Raw genomic sequence first — 22,185 nt, forward strand, 5'->3', positions numbered from 1 at the left:
AAAAACATTTACCTGTGGAATTTCACGCTGTCCTGGCATTATGTTTAAAGGTTTATTTCCCCATAATGACACACTTTAAACCTTTAAACATAATGCTTTTAGAAGGTTGCATATTCAACTGCCTACATCTCCAGTTTAAAGGACCAGGTCATCAGTGTTGTGAAAGACCTCTTCCTGGGGCCCTTGAGAGCTGCTGCCAGTCTCAGTAGACAATGCTGACCTTGAAATTGTTGGAATGCTTTAGGAGGAAGCAGAATTCAGCAAACATCATCCAAGATACACTGCTGGAAAAATTCTAAACAGGTCTACTTGGAAGTAAGTCCTATTTTATTCATTTGAACTTACTTCCAGGGACATGTTCTTAGGTTTACAACTTGAGTTACTAGAAAAATATGATGATGATGCACTTTGAGTATCTTTAAAAAGGGGACATGGTGGCAAATTAAGATAGATTTACATAAATTTGTCAGCTGAAACCTTTTCATACTTTATATTGTAAAAATAATATGAACCAGTACCTTTGACAAGGTAAACTAAAATATTTTCCATGTTCAGCATAGTAGTTGGATCCAGACTCAGTTTTCTACTGGCAGAGTGGAACTTTCCTGTCTCCCCCTCCGTTAGGTTGCCAACCTCCAGGTAGTAAGATCTCCTGGAATTACAACTGATTTCCGATTACAGAGATCTGTTCCTCTGAAGCAAATGGCTGCCTTGGAGGGTGGACCCTATGGCATTATACCACTATGTGTGGTGTATGTCCCTTTAAGAGGGTTATATATAAGTTAAGATAGAAAACAGGGAGTGAACTTTGCAGTTGTGGGATGTGGTTTTATGTTATGTGTGTTGACTGACTTGGAGATAATAAAACAAACTTGAAGACTGATGTGGAGGCTTTATTGAAGAGGCATAACAAATTGGAGATGAAAGAGGGATGGCACTTTTGCCTCTGAATCCACCGGTACCTTTTTTGCAAAATCCAGGTGAGCCTCCAATTATTTTCACCTCATGGATCCGCATGTTTGACAATTACCTGCTTGCAATTAGTGACAGTGCGGTGTCTGAAGAACATAAGCTTGCATTGCTTATCCACGCCCTAGAAGTAGAAGAACAACGTATTTTTTATACACTCCCTCTTGTGGATGATAAATATGAGATGGCTCTTACTGCATTGAAGGGGTTTTTTGTGCCCAAGGTTAATGTGGTTGCTAATCGTTATAAATGTTGTCAATGTGAACAGAGAAAGGGGGAGTCAATGTTACAATACATTGCAGCTTTGAGAGACTTAATTTGCCCCTGTGAGTTTGGAGTGTTGGCTGATGAGATGATCAGAGACCAGCTGGTTGAAAAAATAGCTGTATCTTGCATAAGGGAGTGGCTGCTTTTAGAACCAGAACTTTCTTTGGATAAAGCTATAGCAATAGCAACCCAAACCGAAGCAGCATTGAATGAAACTAAGATGATAAGTTTGGGCACTGGAGATGGAATAAAAGAAGTGGAACTGTTGCAGAAAATGCCAAGACAAAGTCAAAACTCTGTAAAAGAACTGAAGGAACAGGTTGGAAAGCCAGGAAATCAGAGACACAGAATGCCAATAAAAACATGTTTCCGTTGTGGCTCTATACAATACCTGGCAAATGACCTTAAGTGCCCTGCAAAAGGAGTACAATGTAGTCATTGCAAAAAATTTGGACATTTTTTAAGACTTGTTATAGCCGCCAGAATAATCATCAGGTGCATGCAATCCAGGTACCTGATGTAAATGTTTTGAATGTGAATAGGAAAAGAAGTATCTCTGAGGCAAAAAGAATTATGTGTACTGTTAAGATAACTGTTAGTCCCTTGGGGGAGAGTCATGAAATTGAGTTGATGTTAGACACTGAATCAGCAGTCTCTATACTATCTGAGGGATTATATTTGCAATATTTTGGGAATGTACCATTAGTGGAACCAAAATTACAACTGGTTTGTTATTTAAAGAACCAAATACCTTTATGTGGTTGCCTATCTGCTGAAGTGAATTGTGGTGCAAGTTGTGCACCTGCAGAATTTTATGTTGTGCCTAATGGTACCCCTATTCTTGGCAGGAACTTGTTTGCTGCATTAAAGCTATGGTAGTGGATGGCTGTGTTGTGGCCCCACAACTGGAGGCTGAGTCTATACAGAGTGGGAATACTTCTGTAAGTGGGGATACCTTGGTACAGGAGATTGCGTGTGCAAAGGGATTTGTCCATAAAGTAAAAGTGAGGTCTAATGTGATCCCTGTGCAACAGAAGTTATGATGATTGCCATTTGCTGTGAGAGATGCTGTGTCAGAAGAGCTTAAGAAATTGATGGAGAAGGATATTATTGAGGAGGTGGACTCATCAGAATGGGTCTCACCCATAGTGGTGGTAGGAAAGAAAGACGGAAGTATACGTCTTTGTGTAGATCTGAGAGAATCTAATAAGGCTGTGGTGATTGATAGTCATCCATTGCCACATATAGAAGAAGTATTCTCTGAATTGGCAGGAGCTAAGATGTTTTCCACCTTGGATTTGCAGAGTACATACCACCAAGTTATGTTGCATAGAGAAAGTAGAGATCTTACAGCATTTATTACACATGATGGGTTGTTTAGATTTAACCCATATGGATTGGCTTCGGCCCCTGCTGCTTTTCAAAAGATGATGTCTTTAATATTTAAGGGGCAGAATGGGGTGCAGTGCTGTTTAGACGATATTATTGTATTTGGAAAGACCCCGGAAGAACATGAGAGAAATTTACAGTCAGTATTAAGGCGTATTAGTTCAGCTGGGCTGGAACTTAATATGGAGAAATGTAAACTTAGGCAGGTGGAACTTCCTTTTTTGGGACATAGTGTTTCAGCAGAGAGGTTGAAACCTGATGTAGATCATGTTGAAGCAATTATGCAGGCACCACCTCCAACTGATCTACAAAAGTTGCGGTCTTTTGGGGGGCTGACTTCATAGTATGCAAAGTTTATCCCTAATTATGCTTCAGTTACTGAGCCATTGAGAGAACTGTTGCATGGAAGTACAGTCTTGATATGGTCATCTGCAGCTCAGGCTAGTTTTGAGACTGTAAAAGATTTGATCATTCATAGCCCGGCTTTGGCATTGTTTGATCCATCTCTGCCTATAATTGTAACAACTGATGCTTCTGAATATGACTTGGGAGCTGTTTTGACTCAGCTCCACGAAGGCAAGGTAGAAAAGACAGTTGCGTTTGCATCAAGAACAATGACTGAGGCTGAAAGAAAGTATTCTGTGGTTGAAAAGGAGGCTCTTGCATGTGTTTGGGCCACAGAAAAGTGGAGAACTTATCTGTGGGGTCATCAATTTAAATTACGCACTGGTCATAGCCCCCTGATAACACTGTTGACATCAAAAGGATTGGGAAGAGCAGAAAATCGAATTGCTAGGTGGTCAGCATGACTGCTTTGTTTTAGTTATGAGATGGAATATAAACCAGGAGCAGAAAATGTAACAGCTGATTGTTTGTCGCGGCTTCCCTTGCCATCCTCATGTGCATTGCCAGAAGAGGATGTAGAAGTAGTTGCACTGCTTTCAGGCATTCTGGTTGCAGTCAACCAAGAGAAATTTCAAACTGCATGCTTGGCATGCCCAGTTCAGCAGAAACTAAGAGGATTTTTGATTAATAAATGGCCTAGTAAGGAAAAGAGAATGGAATTAGAACTGTTGCCTTATTTTAGAGTACGTGATGAACTCTCATTACAAAATGGCTGTATTTTATGAGGTACACATCGGTTGCTTGTCCTAGAAGAATTGCAACCTACATTTGTAGCTCTTGCTCATGATACACATCAAGGAATTGTACGTAAAAAACAACAATTGCGTGATTTGTATTGGTGGCCTGGGATGGATTCACAAGTGGAGGCAGCCATTAAGGCTTGTGTCACCTGCAAGTTACATGATAAGACATCCCGCACCATTACATCCGGTCGCATTCCCACATTCTGCTTGGGAAAAAGTTGCTATTGACATTGTGGGACCTTTTGATACTGCCTCTATTGAATGTCGCTATGCTATTACACTGATAGACTATTTTAGTAAGTGGCCAGAGATAGCGTTTACATCACAGGCCACGTCAGCTGCTGTGATTAAGTTTTTGGTAGTAGTTTTCAGTAGGGAAGGGGACCCTAAGGCGTTGATCTCTGATAATGGCACCCAATCTACTTCTGTGGAATTTGAAACATTCCTTGCAGAGCGAAATATTATACACAGGAGGTCATCAGTGTATTACCTGCAAGCTAATGGAGAGATTGAACGATTTAATAGAAGTTTGAAAGATAGCTTGCAAACAGCTAAATTGGAAGGAAAGGCCTGGGTTACCTTTACAACTGATTTTTTACAAGTATATAGGGCAACAAGGCACAACACAAAGATCCCCAGCAGAATTGTTGCATGGGAGGGAGATGTGTACTAAGTTAAATGTCACTGGGATTTTAAAGGCAAGGACTGATGTGTCAGATTCAGAACTGAGGAAAAGAGTGAATCAGGAGCAAGAAAAATATAGGGCATATACAGATAGACGTAGAGGTGCTAAGGATGTTACAAGTTTTGGCAACAGGATCAAGGGGAACAGATTGCCCTGGGAATGTTCTTGTCTCGTCTGGGGGACAAGGTTGCTTTGTGCCTCCGCGCGGTTGGTGCTGTCAGAGCGGGGGGGGGGCTGTCATGCTGCTGCTGGCACTGCTGAGGCGCCACCTGATTGGCTGGGGGCCGTGACTGATTAAGAAGCCCGATGCTGCCGGCTCCCTTGCCGATGAATAGCACTAAATGTATTAATGTTTTTAGAATTTTATGGATTTTAATTTGTCTTCAAATGTTATTTATTATATAATGTATGTATTGAATTTTATGCTGTTAGCCGCCCTAAGCCGCTTGGTCGGGGAGGGTGGGATTCAAATAAAATGTGAGTGAGAGTGAGTGAGTGAGTGTGGCTCTTTTGTTAGAGTAAGGAGACCAGGAATTTTACGAAAGGGGGAATGTCGATTCACCCCACCCCTCGAAGTTATTGAGAGGAGAGACCATATACTTATAAATTAGCAGATAGGCAAGTATGGAATGTGTCTCATTTGGTATCTGCACATTCTAGTGGAAGGAGTTTTGAATTAGACGACTCTCCTTTGTTACCAGAGATTCAAAATGAGGCTGGTCCTGTTTGTGAGGGGACTAATTCAAGGGATCAGCCGGAACTCTTAGATACACCTCAAGAGACAACAACAACAACAAATTTTATTTGTATCCCGCCCTCCCCGCCGGAGCAGGCTCAGGGCGGCCAACAACATGATTCAGGGTTAAATTATACAAGTAAATAAAACTACATTAAACATTATCAGCATTTAGTTAAAATCTGGTTAAGCTCCAAAATCAAATTAGTTAATTTTTAAAAGTGCTAGTGCTATGTTTACTTTTTCTGATGGCGGTTTCCTTCGCAATTTCCATTTTCATCAGGGAAGGCCAGTCTGAAGAGGAAGGTCTTGCAGGCCCTGCGGAACTGTTCTAGGTCCCGCAGGGCCCGCATTTCCTCTGGAAGTTGGTTCCATAGGCTCGGGGCTATAGAGGAGAAGGCCCGGTTACGGGTGCTTTGCAGCTTCACCTCTCTCGGTCCGGGGATAGTCAGCAGGTTTTTCCCGGCTGACCTCAGTGCTCTCTGGGGTTCATATGAGGAGAGACGGTCCCTAAGGTAGACAGGTCCTCGACCATATAGGGCTTTAAAGGTAATGACCAGCACTTTGTAACGAACCCGGTATGTAACTGGCAGCCAGTGCAGTTCGCGCAGCCCAGGCTGTATGTGCTCCCATTTAGGGAGTCCCAGCAACAGTCTAGCCGCTGCGTTCTGCACCAGCTGCAGCTTCCGGGTTCGGCACAGAGGCAGCCCCATGTAGAGGGCATTACAGTAATCCAGTCTCGAGGTGACCGTTGCATGAAGCACCATTGCCAGATCTTGGTGCTCTAGGAAGGGAGCCAACTGCTTTGCCCGCCTTAGATGGAAAAAGGCTGACTTGGCAGTGGCTGCAATCTGGGCCTCCATTGATAATGCAGGCTCCAGTAAAACTCCCAGGCTCTTAACTCGGTGCGCCGCTTTCAACGGCGCCCCGTCGAAGACCGGGAGAGGTATTTCCCCTCCCCGAGCGCCCCGACCCAGACAAAGGACTTCTGTCTTCGCTGGATTCAGTTTCAGCCCGCTCTTCCTCACTAGTACCACAACCATTACCATCTCAAGAGGCACCGCCAGCTGCAGCAACGGAGAGGATGAGAAGAACAAGACGACCACCTGTTTGAAGGACTATGTTATGAATTGACAAAGGGGGAGATGTGGTGTATGTCCCTTTAAGAGGGTTATATATAAGTTAAGATAGGAAGTAGGGAGTGAACTTTGCAGCTGTAGGACGTGGTTTTATGTTGTGTATGTTGACTGACTTGGAGATAATAAAACAAACTTGAAGACTGATGTGGAGGCTTTATTGAAGAGACATAACACTATGGCATTATATCCCACTAAGGTCCCTTCCCTCTCCAAACCCTCCCTTCCCAGGTTCCACCCCCAAATTCTCCAGAAATTTCCAGAGCTGGAACTGGCAACCCTGCCTCATTGCAGATTCCACATGGGGAGATTCTCCACATGGGGGTATTCCCTCATGTCCACCATTCCACCCCCACACCACTGGAGTCCTATTTGCCAGCTTTACAAAAAAATGAAAATAGGTGTATCATTCTAGTATAGTGACTGTCTAGTATAGTGACAGGATCACTGACACCATAGCAATATACCTATTACCATTTTTTATATGAAAGCAACCTGAGGGCCAAGCTGGATATTATGTTTTTTAAGTACATGCACAGTGAGGAAAATAATACCCTCCTGGACCACTTTATGACAGTAAAATGGGGAAGAGGCTAAAGCCTCCTCTGCCCCGCGCCATGGTTTGGATCAAAATTTGGCCACTGTGACACCTGGGAAGTAAATGCTCAGTTGCTGTTGTCTAACTGAGGGGAATGGAAGTTGAGTCAAGGGAACCCCAACCCAACTTCTTAAAAAATATAATCTCTAGTTTGGCTCTGAGAGACTCCCATATTTTAATATGAAAGTTGTGAACCAAGGTTCCAGTCATCCTTGTAGACCAAGACATATGTCAGCTAAAAATGATAAAGGCTTTAACAACTGTGTCACTCCATCCCTAATCAGAAAGGGCCTCCCTCCCTTCCAGTCCCATTTCCTTTGCACATATGTGTCCATCTCACTTAGAATAGTACTTAAACCAAAACCAGACTTTCTATGAGAAATAAGCTGAGAGTTCATAAATACATTTCTTTGCATTTTCCATATAAGGGGTTAGAGCTTGTTCTGATGAAAAATGGAAGCAGGTTTTTTTTTTTGGGGGGGGGGGGGGGTGTTTTGTTTTCTACTGTAGGTCTTTGAATTTCCATTGCAGAAATCGAAACTTTCTGTGTAAGGCCAGGCTTACAACTGAATGCATTTTGCACATGGTCTGTTATGAGAGGAAGTTCTCAACTTTTCGTCCTGTAGGTCGCCCTCATTACAACTTAACACCCCCCCCCCCATTTATATGAAGTCATGAAAAACAGATGGGATTGTAAACCCCACCCCACCCCCGCATTTATATGAAGTCATGAAAAACAGATGGAATTGTAAATAGGCCTGGTGTAAAGTGCAGCAGAGAATGAAGTTTCAGGTGATGCTGGAAGGCAGATAGAGGCAATTCTCTCCAGTTCCACCCCCCTTGCTTTTCGGCCTGACTGCAGAGGTAAGAAGCAGCGCATCTGGAAAACCGACGGTAAGGATCTCCAAGTGGGAGCTGCTGTTGCTGGGCTCTTCAAGCGTTGAGTTCCCTGGATAAGAAGCAGCCGCCGCCACAGGGCATGCGAACAGTTCCTTTTGTGAGGCGGAGAGATGAAAGCCTGCGTGGCCGGATCAAGGGGAACAGATTGCCCTGGGAATGTTCTTGTCTCGTCTGGGGGACGAGGTTGCTTTGTGCCTCCGCGCGGTCGGTGCTGTCAGGGCGGGGGGGGGGGGGGGGCTGTCATGCTGCTGCTGGCACTGCTGAGCCGCCGCCTGATTGGCTGGGGGCCGTGACTGATTAAGAAGCCCGATGCCGCCGGCTCCCTTGCTCGCTCCCAACTCCTCCCCCCTATCCCACCCCACCCCACCCCTCGGCAAGGCAAGTAATGGTGAGCACGCGAAGTCAAAGGAGGCGGGGGGGGGAGGAGAGAGAGAAAATCCCCCGCGTGTAGCTGGCGCGCGTGTGACTGAGAGACCAAACGGCAGTCGGGGTTTAGCTGCAGTGCCACAGCGGAGTCAGACTTCTTGGTAAACCACCCCCCGAGTGCCTACAGGTCCAGGAGGCTGGGGAAAGACTTGCCGGTGGTGTTGCGTGCAGCATCCCATCCTTCGCTCTCCTTCCCCTGGACGGTTCTTTGCAAACCTCCCTTTGGATCTCTTCCTGCGGAAGGTGGTTGTTGCTGTTTTCAACAGGAACCCGTAGGCTGGTTCTCTTCAGATCTTTCTGTTTTTCTGGTAAGTACCACAATATCCATTGACTGAGTGCCTTTGGTGCAGTGCTCGCTGTCACCCCCCCCCCTCGTTTGCGCTCGCTTCCCCCCTCTCTTTCTCTCTCACGGCTAAGCCTCATGACCTTCATTTGCAGCCTCATTTTCATGGCAGTGACATGTATTTGATGCTCAAAGTGCAAGTTTATCTGTGGGTTTCCCACCCCCAAAGACCCTACCTTGTGTATAGCGGCTGAAATTCTCTTTGTCCTTGAAAGAGGCAGTGTGTAAGTATTACTGGCGATTGTCAGCTATAGCAATGTGCAGGAATCCCACAGAAGTGAGATAATGCATTTGAACGAGGTGTAGTCTCAAGCATGAAGATCTGCTGCGCAAAAAATGCACAGTACCTTAAAGAAGAGGGAGAACAAAACGCTTCTGAGATTCTGGGGTTTTAAGGGGGGGGGGCACACATGGGGTTTCCACCAGCCCTTCATCAACACCCATCTGAAGGGTTCCTCCAGGCAACATCATTTGAGGTATGGACCTCTGAAAGAGATCAATTGGGGAGGGAAATGAGCTTGTGTTTGTGAAGCCAGCCTACCACTTTTTTGAGATGAGAGAAGACAACTTGACCTAGTGTTTTCACAACTCCTAAGGAAAATGGAAACTATGGATTTTACAGCACAAAATAGCGTTGCTTTGACCTCACTTTGTAATCTTTTGGCAACTTTCTTTTGCAAATTGTCCTTTGATATTTAGTAGAATATGACAGTCTTAGAGTTTACGCACCCTTCAACCTCCTAATTATCAGGGAAAAAATATTCAAACTGAATGCCAGTTAGCATTAGCTCATACTGCACAATCTTTTCACAATGTTGTAATGATTCTGAATCTTTAAAACAGATGGCTTAAGGATTTTCAGTGTATCCTCACACTATATCCTGAATAATTAAGATCCACCAAAAACTCTTCAGCTCTGATTCAAATGTACAGGTGTAATGGCCACCAACAAGGTGTATACGGACAGAAACCTGTGCAGCTCCATTAAGATAAGGGGCATTTGCTTAAATATAGAGAAGTTAATCTATGTGCAGAAACAGGCTTCCGCACATGGGCCAGTCCTTTCACCACTCCCAGTGACTGCTGGGGCATCCCAGGGTCATGCTGTGTGATGCACTGCCTAATAGGAAATCAGTGCTGCATGCTCTGACACTGTTAATCACTCCAATAGTCCATAAGCACTGCTGTGAATGCACCATCTTCTCAATTCTTTCCTGATGCTGTTCTGCTTCTTCCAAAATCAGGGCCAGGGGCTGTTGGGTTTTGACTGCACTTCATTTCCCTTTTTTGCTTCTGGATTTAGACTAGAGAAGTACTATCATATAAGCTATTTTTTTAAAAAAAAGGTATAATGAATTGTGGGTTTTAGAACATAAAGATACTGACTTTTTAACATGAATTCAAACTGTTTCCTCCCATGAAAACCAGTGAGACCAAGAGATGTTCCAATGGAGCTCTCAGGTGTCCCTAATGGGTGAATTGAACTAATAAACAAAACTTGAGTTTGAGACTTGATTGGTATGGAAGGTAATGCAGCTTATAGAACAACCCTGTTTTCTCAGGGTGGTTTTTTTTTTTTTACTGTTTACTGTTTTTATTAGCAAGAGCAAATATAAGATTCCTACTATGCAAAAGATTTTAATATGGTGAGCTAACAACTTGATAGCAAAGATGAAGCAGTAACTGCACTGCATAGTCTTCATCAACTATTGTAACCAACATTATCTTAGATATAATGGAAATGCTGCCTGACAGTAGAAGATACAGGATCTGTGCTTTTTCCTCCTGGAAAAAGAGGTGCTGGTACTCTTAATGCATGACTGTCAAACATATGGCCCGCGGGCCGGATCAGGCCCGCAGAGGGCTCCAATCAGGCCCTCCAGCAACTGGCTGTCATCTGCTTCATTTTCCCTTGCCTGCTTTTTTCGGTCGCCATTTTGAGTTTCTCCCCAGATAAGCCAGAGCAGCAAAGCAGTCTTTCCCTCTCCCCCCCCCCCAACCCTTTTCCCAAAGGGAGGAGGAGGGAGGAGCAGCCTCAGCCAACGAGGGAGCTTGGCTCTATAGCTCTGCTGGGTGATTAAGTTTGCCAGGCTCGATTAATCACTGCAGAGCTACTGAGACAAGCCTCTCTTCCTTCTAATGAATGGCTGAGGCTCCTCCCCCTCCTCGTGCCCCAGGGAAGAAAAGAAAAACTCAGAGCTTTCTTTGCCCAGTTCACACCATCAGGAGAGCTACAATGAGTGCTTTTAAGACTAGCAACATTTTAGTGAAGGTATGAGCTTTTTGCCTTGCTAGAGGGAGTTTTGTTGGGCTTGTAACTGGGTTCCCCTCCTCTTTGTCACTGTACTCATGTTCTCCAGTCTTTCTCAATAAAAAAGCATGTGAACTATTTAGAAGAGAAATATCAGCATTAGGCTGAGAGTATGTTCCACCCCAGGTTTACCCAGCAAATTTTCCTTATTTTTTCTTTCACATTTTCCTTTGATTGGGGGTCTTGAATTTAGACTTCCAGATAGTAGGTTGACACTGACCACTGTACATGGCTGTCTCTCTGTTCTTGTAGTTGTTTTTTGGGGGGGAAGTTGTATTTTTTTTTTTAGTCATTTTTCTGGGGAAAATTATAGTTTTGTAGACAAGTACATAGCCCTCAGTCTGTGCCATGGTGCCTTCACATGTTCTTGACTAGTACGTGAAGCAACTTCTGTAACAAAAGCTCACAATGCCCAGCTATTTCATGTTCATCTGGGTCTTAGGCTCAAAGCATTGACCATGAGATGTCTGTAATGTATGTCAATGAATCAAAAGTAGGTTTGCAACTTGCAGATGTGCACACCTGAACAGCACATATTCAAGACTGGTACAGATATTGTCTGCAGTGTTTGATGCAATAATTCATAGCAAGAGGTGACATTTATCAGAGACTGTAAAACAAAATATTGCAAGCAGGCTAATATTTTAAGCATGTTTTATTTTAAGCAAAAAACCCCTTTAATTGTGTGTCTGTGCCCTTTATAAAGTTTATATGTCCGCTACCTGGCATTACATTTTATGATACACAGATACTCTGCTCAGATACTCTGCTCTGAACCCCCAATGGGGGAATGGGCAGAATATAAATAAACTAATAATAATAATAACAACATGGCTCGGCCCAACAAGGTCTCATTTATGTCAAATCCAGCCCTCATAACAAATTAGTTCGACACCCATGTCTTAAGAGGAAAATGAAGGAGAAACATAGAGGCACCCCTCATGAGCTTAAAAAAATATATTTTTTGGAAAATTTTGTTTCCGCTAAGAGGTTCTAGAACTCTGTTCAGCCGCATTCCTCCAGGAAAAAGCCCTGGTAACACAGACAAACATTACAGATCAATCTGTGGACAGTGTGCTTAAGCAAAGAGCCAATACACTGCAGAAAGATTACTGTCATCATTCAAAGGGATTCTGCCAGTAAGCCAGTTCACATTATTTAGCAAAAAGCTTCAGAAGGGTCAGCATGTTCTCTAGACAACAGCTATGGAAACCACTGGTGTTCACGGTGTTGGATTAGTAGGATCCTTGCTAGAGAGGAGATCCTCCTCCTGAGCCACTGGTATATTTTCTAGTGATGGAGAGGGAAGACTCTCTGTTGTATAGTACTTTATTAGATGTCTCATTGCACAATTATTTCTACCTTGTTTACTGTATAAAATGCTCCTTAGTCTCCAGTTCTGAAGTCCTTGGGTGACTCACAGCATCATCTATGTAGAATTCTTTCTACTACGCACAAAAGCTGCTTCTTGTACACATGCAGAGCCTTGAAGAATTTAGTGCTTTGTTTGTACTGTTACGTCACTGGTGCAACTGCACTGTATTGCTAAACTTTACAGCATGTTACAGATACCCAGAGAAGGACTCTCAAGACACCCCATCAAACTGTCATCTCCCAGTGCCAGCAAGTGATGACAATGCATTTTCCAGACCTGGTTCACACCTCTCTTTAGGCACAGTACATACTGAGTGAAATTTATTGAGAGCTCTGTGTATAAAATTACATCCACTCAGGCTATTATTTTCTATAACCTTTGAGAAAAAGAACTATGTACAAGGAAAATGCTTGCATGAGACTATCCTGGGCATTTCACACTTTCTAAACATCAGAATACAGGACAAAATGTCCCACAGTTTAATTATAAACACAAAGCTATAGTGACTTGGACATATCCTCTTCCAGATGGGCAGCTGTGTTAGTTTATAGTGGCAAATAAAACAGGAGTCCAACAGCACCTTCAAGACTAACCAAACAATTATTTCAGCATAAGCGTTTGAGAATCAGAGTTCATTTCTCAGCCTATTGGTTGGTTCAGTTCTGTTTTTAGAGTTCTGGTTGGTTCTCCAACCCTAATCCTTTTGCATTGTTATTGAATGTTCCATCTCTCAATTGTATTGACTCACTCTGTGTAATCTGCCTTGAGTCCAAGTGAGAAAGGAGGACAATAAATAACATGGGGAAAAATTAAAACCCTCTTCCTGTCATACCATACTGATAGATCGAGATAGGTAGCCATGTTAGTTTGTTTGTAGCAGTAGAAAAAAGTAAGAGCCCTGTAGTACCTTAAAGCCTAACAACATTTGTGGCAGGGTATGGGCTTTTGTGAGTTACTGCTTGCTGCTTCAGATACAGAAGTGAGCAGTGATTTACTATATCTGAAGAAGTGAGCAGTGATTCACAAAAGCTCATGCCCTACCACAAATTTTGTTAGGCTTTAAGATGCTACTGAACTCTTGCACTGAGCAGGCTACAACAGTGCTGGTGAAGATATGTTATGTATGTAAGCCAGTTAGGATTTCTTCTGAGGAGGAGGAGGTATGGTTCACTGATTATGCTTTGCATGAAGAATGTCTCATCCTGACATTTCTCACTAAAAGAACTCAGGTAGCAGATGCTGGGAAAGACCTCTCTCTTCCAGAGAGGACCCTGAAGTAGAATCTGGAGAAGGTTGTGCCTATAATGGGACGGGGAGAAGATAACAGTGCAGGCTGATCAGTGCAGGTTGGTCAAGCTGCACCTATGGAACAAGGGAAATGGGCTGCTTTTAGGGATGCCAGCCTCTAGGTGGGACCTGAGGTTCCCTGAGAATTACAGCTCATCTCCAGTCTACAGAGATCAATTCCTCTGGAAAAAATGGATGATGTGAAGGGTGGACTCTATGGTATTGTACTCCACTGATATATCTGACTCTTGAGGTCTCTCCCCAGGCTTCACCCCCAAATCTCCAGGAATTTCCCATCCTGGAGGTGATAACCCTACCCTCATTCCATTTTGGTAGCCGGGGAGGGGGGGTGGGGCTGGCAACCCTAGCTGCTTTCTGGGAGATAATGAAGAGGTCATTCCTTGCCCCTCATCCCTTCCATGGGGAGTTACAATGTTCTTGTGTTGTATTCCCTGGAAGCCTACAGTGTAATGACCTTCCCTCCAATCCATTTCCAGCAAGATGACAGGAATTTCACTAATCTGTAATAAAATGAAGATGATAGTTTCGTAAAAGGCCTTGTTTATTCTTCAGAAAAAGCATGTTTAATTCCCACCAAAATAAATGCTGCTTAAGTGCCATTTGTTTTTCTGCTTGCTTTCAGCCGTACTTGTATCATTGGTGACAGCCAGTTTGGTGTAGTGGTTAAGTGCATGGACTGTTATTTGGGAGAACTGGGTTTGATTCCCCACTTCTCCACATGCACTTGCTGACGTGACCTTGAGTCAGTCACAAGTTCTCACATAGCAGTTTCTCTCAAGAGCAGTTTCTGTCACAGCTCTCTCAGCTCCAGCTACCTCACAGGGTGACTGTTGTGAGTAGGGAAGGGAAAGGAGATTGTAAACCATTCTGAGACTCCTTTGGGTAGTGGACAATGGGATATAAATCCAATCTCCTCCTTCTCCTTCTTCTTCTCTTTGGAAGGAGGACAGAGCTGATTTACGGCTAATGCTGATTTTCTGATTAGGACTGTGTACAGCAGCTACTGGTAGACCAAGCTTGGAACCACACATTCAGCACTTATGGGACATTCAGATTAGGGACAGGAGCATGTGTCCACACACATGTGGTATCTAACTGAATCAGAGCAGCAGTGTTTCTAACAAAAAAATTACAGCTTCGCATAACTTGGATTCTATTAAAAACTAGAAATTGCAGAACACTTGTCTTCTCCATCCTCACCAATGCCAGTAAGACTCATGTAGCTCATTAGACTTCAGGCTTTTGTCAGCTGTTTGGGTACTACAGTAACAGTGAACCCCATTGTGTGTCATTTGTGGGGTCACAGGCAGAGACTCTCACTCCTCTAGTTTTAGAACAAAAGGTCTCTGGTTCTTCTGGTAGTGATAGTTAGTACTGCCAACTGCTATGCCCAGAGCCTCTAGGGTTCCCAAACTCCAGGTGGAGATCTCCCAGAATTGCAGTTCATTTTCAGATGACAGAGATCAGTTCCCCTAGAGGCTTTGGAGGGTGGAAGTAATGGCATCATCCCCTCTGAGGGCCTTCCTTTCCCCAGACTCAGCTGTCTTTAGGCTCCACTCCCAAATCTCCAGGAATTTCCAAGGTAGAAGTGGCAACCCTACTTCTCCAGCAGCAGATCCAGATGGAAAGAGGGAGCAAAAGAAGCTTTAATAGATGCAGCTACCGAATAACATCCACTCCGCTGCAAGATTGTTGGTGAATGCACACAACTAGACAACAGAGATGGTCTCTGGCTACAGTTCTGAAGGCTCCGATTAGTGGTAGGCTCTCTGCCAGTGCGTTTGCCCAAGCAGGTGCCAACATGCTGATACTAAGCCTGCAGCAGCTTTCACTGCACAATTGGTTTGCATTAAATATAAACGGAAAGCAAAAACTGTGAGTGTTACTCTAATAGCATCGTTTAAATATTCATGGCTGTTGGAGCATTTAATTGATAGAAGTTCAGAAGGACCACTGTAGGTCTGGGCTCTGGCAGTGCACAAGATACTTCCTTGTCCTGCAACATGGTGTCATGTTAATTCCTTTGCAGGGTGTCTGAAGACTGCAGCTGCAGAAAGGACCCAAAAACAAAAAAACCCCAAACCCTAACCTTCTGTTCTTCATTTAGTGAGCCAAAAGCACCTATGCGTCTGATGAAGTCATTGTCCTGTGTATGTCTCTCTCTAATACAGGTCTTGTATGCCTGGATGGTCACAGGGCAGCATTGTTTGAAAGTTAACTGGTATTCATTAATCAATCTGTTACAGACTTTTGGTTTTGTCCTATCAGCAGAAGCTGCAAATAGTGCAGGCATTTTTTTTCCTATTTCCTTCATGCATTAATTTTGACAATAGTCATGAAGTAAAAGGAGAAGTTCTCTCGTGGATCAAAAACCAATTAATAGGAAATGGAGAGAAAGTATAAATGGGCAATTTTCACAGTGGAGGGTGGTAAGCAGTAGGGTACCATAAGGCTCAGTACTGGGTATGATGCTTTTGTTCATTAATGATTTGAAGTTGGGAGTAAGCAGTGAAGTGGCTAAGTTTGTGGATGACACTAAATTGCTCAGGGTGGTGAGAATCAGGGAGGATTGTGAGGCAATCCAAAGAGATCTGTCGAGGCTGGGCAAGTGGGCATCAACCTGGCAAATGAGGTTCAATGTGGCCAATGCAAAGTAATGCACATTGGGGCCAAACATCCTAACTATAAATATACATTGATGGGGTTAGAACTGGTAGAGACTGAGAGAGAGTTCTTGGAGTCATGGGAGATAACTCACTGAACATGTCAAGACAGTGTGCGACTGTTATAAAAAGGCCAACATTATGCTGGGAATTATTAGGAAGGAAATTGAAAACAAGTCAGACAGTGTCATAATGCCTCTGTATAAATAGATGGTGCGGCCTCATTTGGAATACTGTTTTGGTCACCACACCTCAAAAAAGATATTATAGCATTGGACAAAGTTCAGAAAAAGGCAACTAGAATTATTAAAGGGTTGGAACACTTTCCCTATGAGGAAAGGTTAAAGTGCTTGAGGCTCTTTAGCTTGGGGAAATGGCGACTGAGGAGTGACATGATAGAAATTTACAAGACTATGCCTGGGATAGAGAAGGTAGAGAAAGAAGTACTTCTCTCCCTTTTTCACAATACAAGAACTCATGGGCACTCAATGAAATTGCTGGGCAATTGTGTTAGAACAGATAAAAGGAAGTACTTCTTCACCCAAAGGATGATTAACACATGGGATTCACTGCCACAGGAGGTGGTGGCAGCTACAAGCATAGGCGGCTTCATGAGGGGATTGGATAAACATATGGAACAGAGGTCCATCAGTGGCTATTAGCCACAAGGTATAAATGGAACTTTCTGTCTAGGGCAAGTGATTCTCTCTATTCTTCGTGCTAGGGAGGGCAACAGTGGGAGGGTTTCTGGTGTCCTGGCCACACTGGTGGGGACCTCCTGATTGCACCTGGTTTTTTGCCCACTGTGTGACAGAGTGTTGGACTGGATGGGCTATTGGCCTGATCCAACATGGTTTCTTTTCTTATGACAAGCTGCTAATTCTCCATCTGTATAGCTGACCTTTTGATCCAGCACAACAGTGTGACCATGGCTGCAGTTCTACACTCAGATTTGGCCTCATTATACTGAAACTTTGCTTGAAAGCCAATCCATCTATTTCAGTAGGGCTTAGTAAATGGGGAGAAGTCATGGCTCAGTGGTGGAACTCATGCTTTCCATGCAGAAGATCCAAGGTCCTGTCCCTGACATCCCCGCGTAAAAGGATTTCAGGTAGGAATTCAGAAAGACCTTTCTTATGAAAACTTCTTTCATGGGTTCTGCTGTTCCTTACATTGGTGTGACTTGGCATCATCCACATAGTAATGTGAGCTGTAAGACACAACATTGGTTCAGATATTAATACCAAACTGTAGTTTGCACTAACTCCTTGCCTCCAGACGTTTCTGCCACTGAATCCCTGCATGCCATCCCAAACTGCTTAGCCTTTTTCAGCTGCTGGTAAAGCATCAGTGCCTGCACAGCCCTGTTACAACAACAATATAGCCAGGAAATTGAAGATTTGCCTCTTTGGGTTGCTGTCATCAGGGCCAAGCACTAGACACCCTCCATCTTTGTATGAAGCTGCTTGGCACCATTGCGCTTCCTCATTTATGTAAAAATGAAGATGGTCCATTACAATTTCTAAACTGTTTCACATTTAGAAATCCAAAGCAAAATACCTACTGATTATGTTACTGATTAAAATAGTCCTGAAGATGGATGTTGGTTTGGACTAATCCAGTTATAACTGCATTCCCTCATGTGTTTATTTGAATTTCTTTTTTGGAAGGGATCAGTGATGTCATTTTGTATCACTTAAACTGAAGTGAACATGGGGGTGGAAACAAGACCATATATATACGTTGGCGGTGGGAAGAGGATGTGCTTTGGGAAATTGTCAGTGAGTGTTCAGAGAGGGATTTCCTTCTTTTCACTCTAAATCTGGGCAGGCAGCCTCCAGAGCTTTAACAGAATCTTGAATTGTGGTTTGTCATTTCAATCATGCCAAACCACTGTTTCAGATTCTGATTTGTGACCATTCATGAAACCATGGTTCATGTTCCTAAACCTTGGTCTGGCGTTACCTCAGAATCCTGAGTTTCAGCGGAAGAATGGGCTGTGACCTAAGTGGTTCACCTGGGTAAAGAATATGTCATTGCATGAGTTTGATTAGTCCAGTGATACTCAATGGCTCAGGAGCCACCTGTGGCTCTTCTGAGAACCGTTTTCCAATAAGAACATAAGAGAAGCCATGTTAGATCAGGCCAATGGCCCATCCAGTCCAACATTCTGTGTCACACAGCGGCCAAATATATACATACACACACACACACACACACACACTGTGGCTAATAGCCACTGATGGAACTGTGTTCCATATTTTTATCTAAACCCCTCTTGAAGGTGGCTATGCTTGTGGCTGCCACCACCTCCTGTGGCAGTGAATTCCACATGTTAATCACCCTTTGGGTGAAGAAGTACTTCCTTTTATCCGTTTTAACCAGTCTGCTCAGCAATTTCATCGAATGCCCACGAGTTCTTGTATTGTGAGAAAGGGAGAAAAGTACTTCTTTCTCTACTTTCTCCATCCCATGCATTATCTTGTAAACCTCTATCATGTCACCCCGCAGTCGACGTTTCTCCAAGCTAAAGAGCCCTAAGCGTTTCAACCTTTCTTCATAGGGAAGGTGTTCCAGCCCTTTAATCATTCTAGTTGCCCTTTTCTGAACTTTCTCCAATGCTATAATATCCTTTTTGAGGTGCGGCGACCAGAACTGCACACAGTACTCCAAATGAGACCGCACCATTGATTTATACAGGGGCATTATGATACTGGCTGATTTGTTTTCAATTCCCTTCCTAATAATTCCCAGCATGGCATTGGCCTTTTTTATTGCAAACGCACACTGTCCTGACATTTTCAGTGAATTATCTACCACGACCCCAAGATCTCTCTCATGGTCAGTCTCTGCCAGTTCACACCCCATCAACTTTTATTTGTAGCTGGGATTCTTGGCCCCAATGTTCATTACTTTGCACTTGGCCACATTGAACCGCATCTGCCACGTTGACGCCCACTCACCCAGCCTCAACAGATCCCTTTGGAGTTCCTCACAATCCTCTCTGGTTCTCACCACCCTGAACAATTTAGTGTCATCCGCAAATTTGGCCACTTCACTGCTCACTCCCAACTCTAAATCATTTATGAACAAGTTAAAGAGCATGGGACCCAGTACCGAGCCCTGTGGCACCCCACTGCTTACCGTCCTCCACTGCGAACACTGCCCATTTATACTCACTCTCTGCTTCCTATTACTCAGCCAGTTTTTGATCCACAAGAGGACCTGTCCTTTTACTCCATGACTCTCAAGCTTTCTAAGGAGCCTTTGATGAGGAACTTTATCAAAAGCTTTCTGGAAGTCAAGGTAAACAACATCTATCGGGTCTCCTTTGTCCACATGTTTGTTCACCCCCTCAAAGAAATGTAACAGGTTAGTGAGGCAAGATCTTCCCCTACAGAACCCATGCTGAGTCTTCCTCAATAACCCGTGTTCATCAATGTGCCTACTCATTCTGTCCTTGATAATGGTTTCTACCAACTTTCCCGGTATTGAAGTCAGACTGACTGGCCTGTAATTTCCCAGATCTCCTCTGGAACCCTTTTTAAAGATGGGGGTGACATTTGCTACCTTCCAGTCCTCAGGAACAGAGGCAGATTTCAATGAAAGATTACAGATTTTTGTTAGAAGATCCACAAGTTCAACTTTGAGTTCTTTCAGAACTCTCGGATGTATGCCATCCGGACCCGGTGACTTATTAGTTTTTAATTTGTCTATTAGTTGTAGGACCTCCTCATACCTACCACATTTTTCAGGAAAGTAAACAAGGTACCTGTCTGATGTGGCTTGTGGTTGGTAGGTGGTTCCTACCTTGAAACAGCCATGACCAGAAGGAAGGTGTTATGTATTGGAACTGAAGTTTGGCCTTAGGGTCAGCAGAGACATGGCTGACCTGGAGACCCTAAAACAATAGCCACCTGGATTCAGGAAGGAGGCCCAGCAGGGATCGTTAGGCCAGCTATTAACTATAGTTGTGTGTAATGGGATTATGGTAATGGAATTCAGGAAGGAGGCCCATCAGGGATCGTTAGGCCAGCTATTAACGTATAGTTGTGTGTAATGGGGTGATGGTAATGGGTTTTTGGGTGGGGAGGTTTGCATGCATATAAGTAGGGCCATTGGTCCTGGCAGACAGTTCTGTTCCTATCTCACTATGCTGAATCACTGAATAAAGAGCTGAACTCACTATCTCTTGGGCGTCCTCATGCTTTGAACCCAGTACATTTTACTGGCGACAAGGATGGGATCCTGGTGAGCGAGGAGCCCCGGCCACACCGTGCATCGCTGCACTCTGCATCCAGCACTGCACATCGCATTGCCGCCGCTGGACGACATGGCTGCTGCTCCAGGACACTTCGATGAATTCAACGCCACACCAAGGACTGGGAATCCTACGCCTCCCACTTTGCTTTCTTCCTGGAGTCTTTGGACATCACGGATGAGGCAAAGAAGCGGGCCACCTTCTTCCGTGTCTGCGGTCACTCGACATTCGAGATTGCCCGTTCCTTGCTGGCTCCAGCTGACCTCAAAGACACACTGTACTGGACCATCTTGAACAGGCTTCAAGAGCACTCTGCTCCTAAATCCTCCATCATAGTGGCCCGCCACGCGTTCTACAGAAGGAACCAGGCAGTGGGTGAGTCAATTACAGCTTTCTGAAGGGCAGCCCACCACTGCAATTTCAGCAACCTGGAGGAGGCCCTCCAGGACCTGCTAGTGTGCGGCCTCTGAAATGAAAGAATGCCAAGAAGGACCCCACATTCCAGCTCGTGATGGAAGAGGCCCTCGCCACAGAGGCAGCAGACCAGTTCGCCACAGAGGTTCATCTGCCACCAAGCCCACCAGTTTCCAAGAGGGCCACCACGGCGACCCACCACTTGGAATCGGCTGACGAAGTGGAAGAGGTCCTACAGCTGCCCTGACCTACTTGCCGTGCCTCACGCCTGGCCACAACTCCACCTCATGCTGCAATCTCAACTCCCTGCACCTGCTGCGAATAACTCCATGAGCGGAGGGCCTACTGGTTCCGAGATACCCGATGCCAGAACTGTGGTAAGGTCAGCCACATTGCCCGAGTCTGCCACTCCAAAGGGACCCAAAGGCGACCAGCCACACACCAGGAGTCAACGGATGGAGCTCCACACCACGTCACTCCAACCACTACAGGTACTGCATCTGTCCTTGGACACCCCAGATAAAATCAAGGTGACTGTTAAGTTAGAGGGAGCCCCTTGCCTGATGGAATTGGACACAGGATCAACCATTTCAATTATTTCAGAGGAGACCCTCAGGAAAATCTGTCCCAATGGATGGCCTCGCCTCCTGCCCATGAGGTTCATCCTCAGAGACTTTTCACAGAACAATGTAGAAATAAGGGGGTGGGGAAAGTTCTGGGTGCAGTACAGAAATTTTGACGGACTTTTGGACTTGCTGGTGGTGGGTGGCCAATGCACAAGTTTGCTGGATCTGGCATGGTTCACGCCTTTGGGGTTTGCAGTCACGGGAGTGCATAGCTTAACCCCCACAGTCTTGGGGAGGGTTTGTGATGAATTTCCGTCCATCTTTGATGGTACCTTAGGCTGTTACAAAGGGCCGCCAGTGTCCCTAGATCTAGACCCCCAAGTGCGGCCGATCGGATTGAAGGCCAGGAGCGTCCCTTTCGCACTCAAACCTAAAATTGAGGTGGAACTAGACTGCCTAGCGGCCCAAGGGGTGTTGGAACCAGTGCACAACGCAACCTGGGAAACCCCTATTGTCACCCCCATAAAGCCTAATGGAGATGTTTGCATCTGTGCGGACTACAAGTGTACACTGAACAAGGCACTACAAGACCATGCCTACCCAGTGCCGGTGATCAGCCATGTTCTAGCTTCCCTCACTGGCATGAAAATCTTTGGCAAACTGGATCTGGCCCAGGCATACCAACAACTG

The 22,185-nt window shown here is 44.6% G+C and overlaps 1 protein-coding gene across 5 annotated transcripts in view; it reads left to right on the forward strand.

Annotated features, from left to right (window-relative positions):
• ANO4 (anoctamin 4) overlaps positions 1-22,185 on the forward strand; it is a 288,919-nt gene that overhangs the window by 26,329 nt on the left and 240,405 nt on the right. For 3 of the 5 annotated variants that reach the window (XM_060245245.1, XM_060245248.1, XM_060245250.1), the window contains exon 1: positions 8,406-8,562. The exons of 1 other annotated variant lie outside the window; for it this stretch is intronic. The gene's annotated coding sequence lies outside the window, so the exon portion shown is untranslated. Of the gene's footprint in view, positions 1-8,154; positions 8,563-22,185 lie in introns of those variants that run through there. One more of the 5 variants, XM_060245249.1, reaches the window with a different exon arrangement.

Source organism: Heteronotia binoei, chromosome 8, assembly GCF_032191835.1.
Source record: "Heteronotia binoei isolate CCM8104 ecotype False Entrance Well chromosome 8, APGP_CSIRO_Hbin_v1, whole genome shotgun sequence".
Taxonomy (NCBI): Eukaryota; Metazoa; Chordata; class Lepidosauria; order Squamata; family Gekkonidae; genus Heteronotia; species Heteronotia binoei.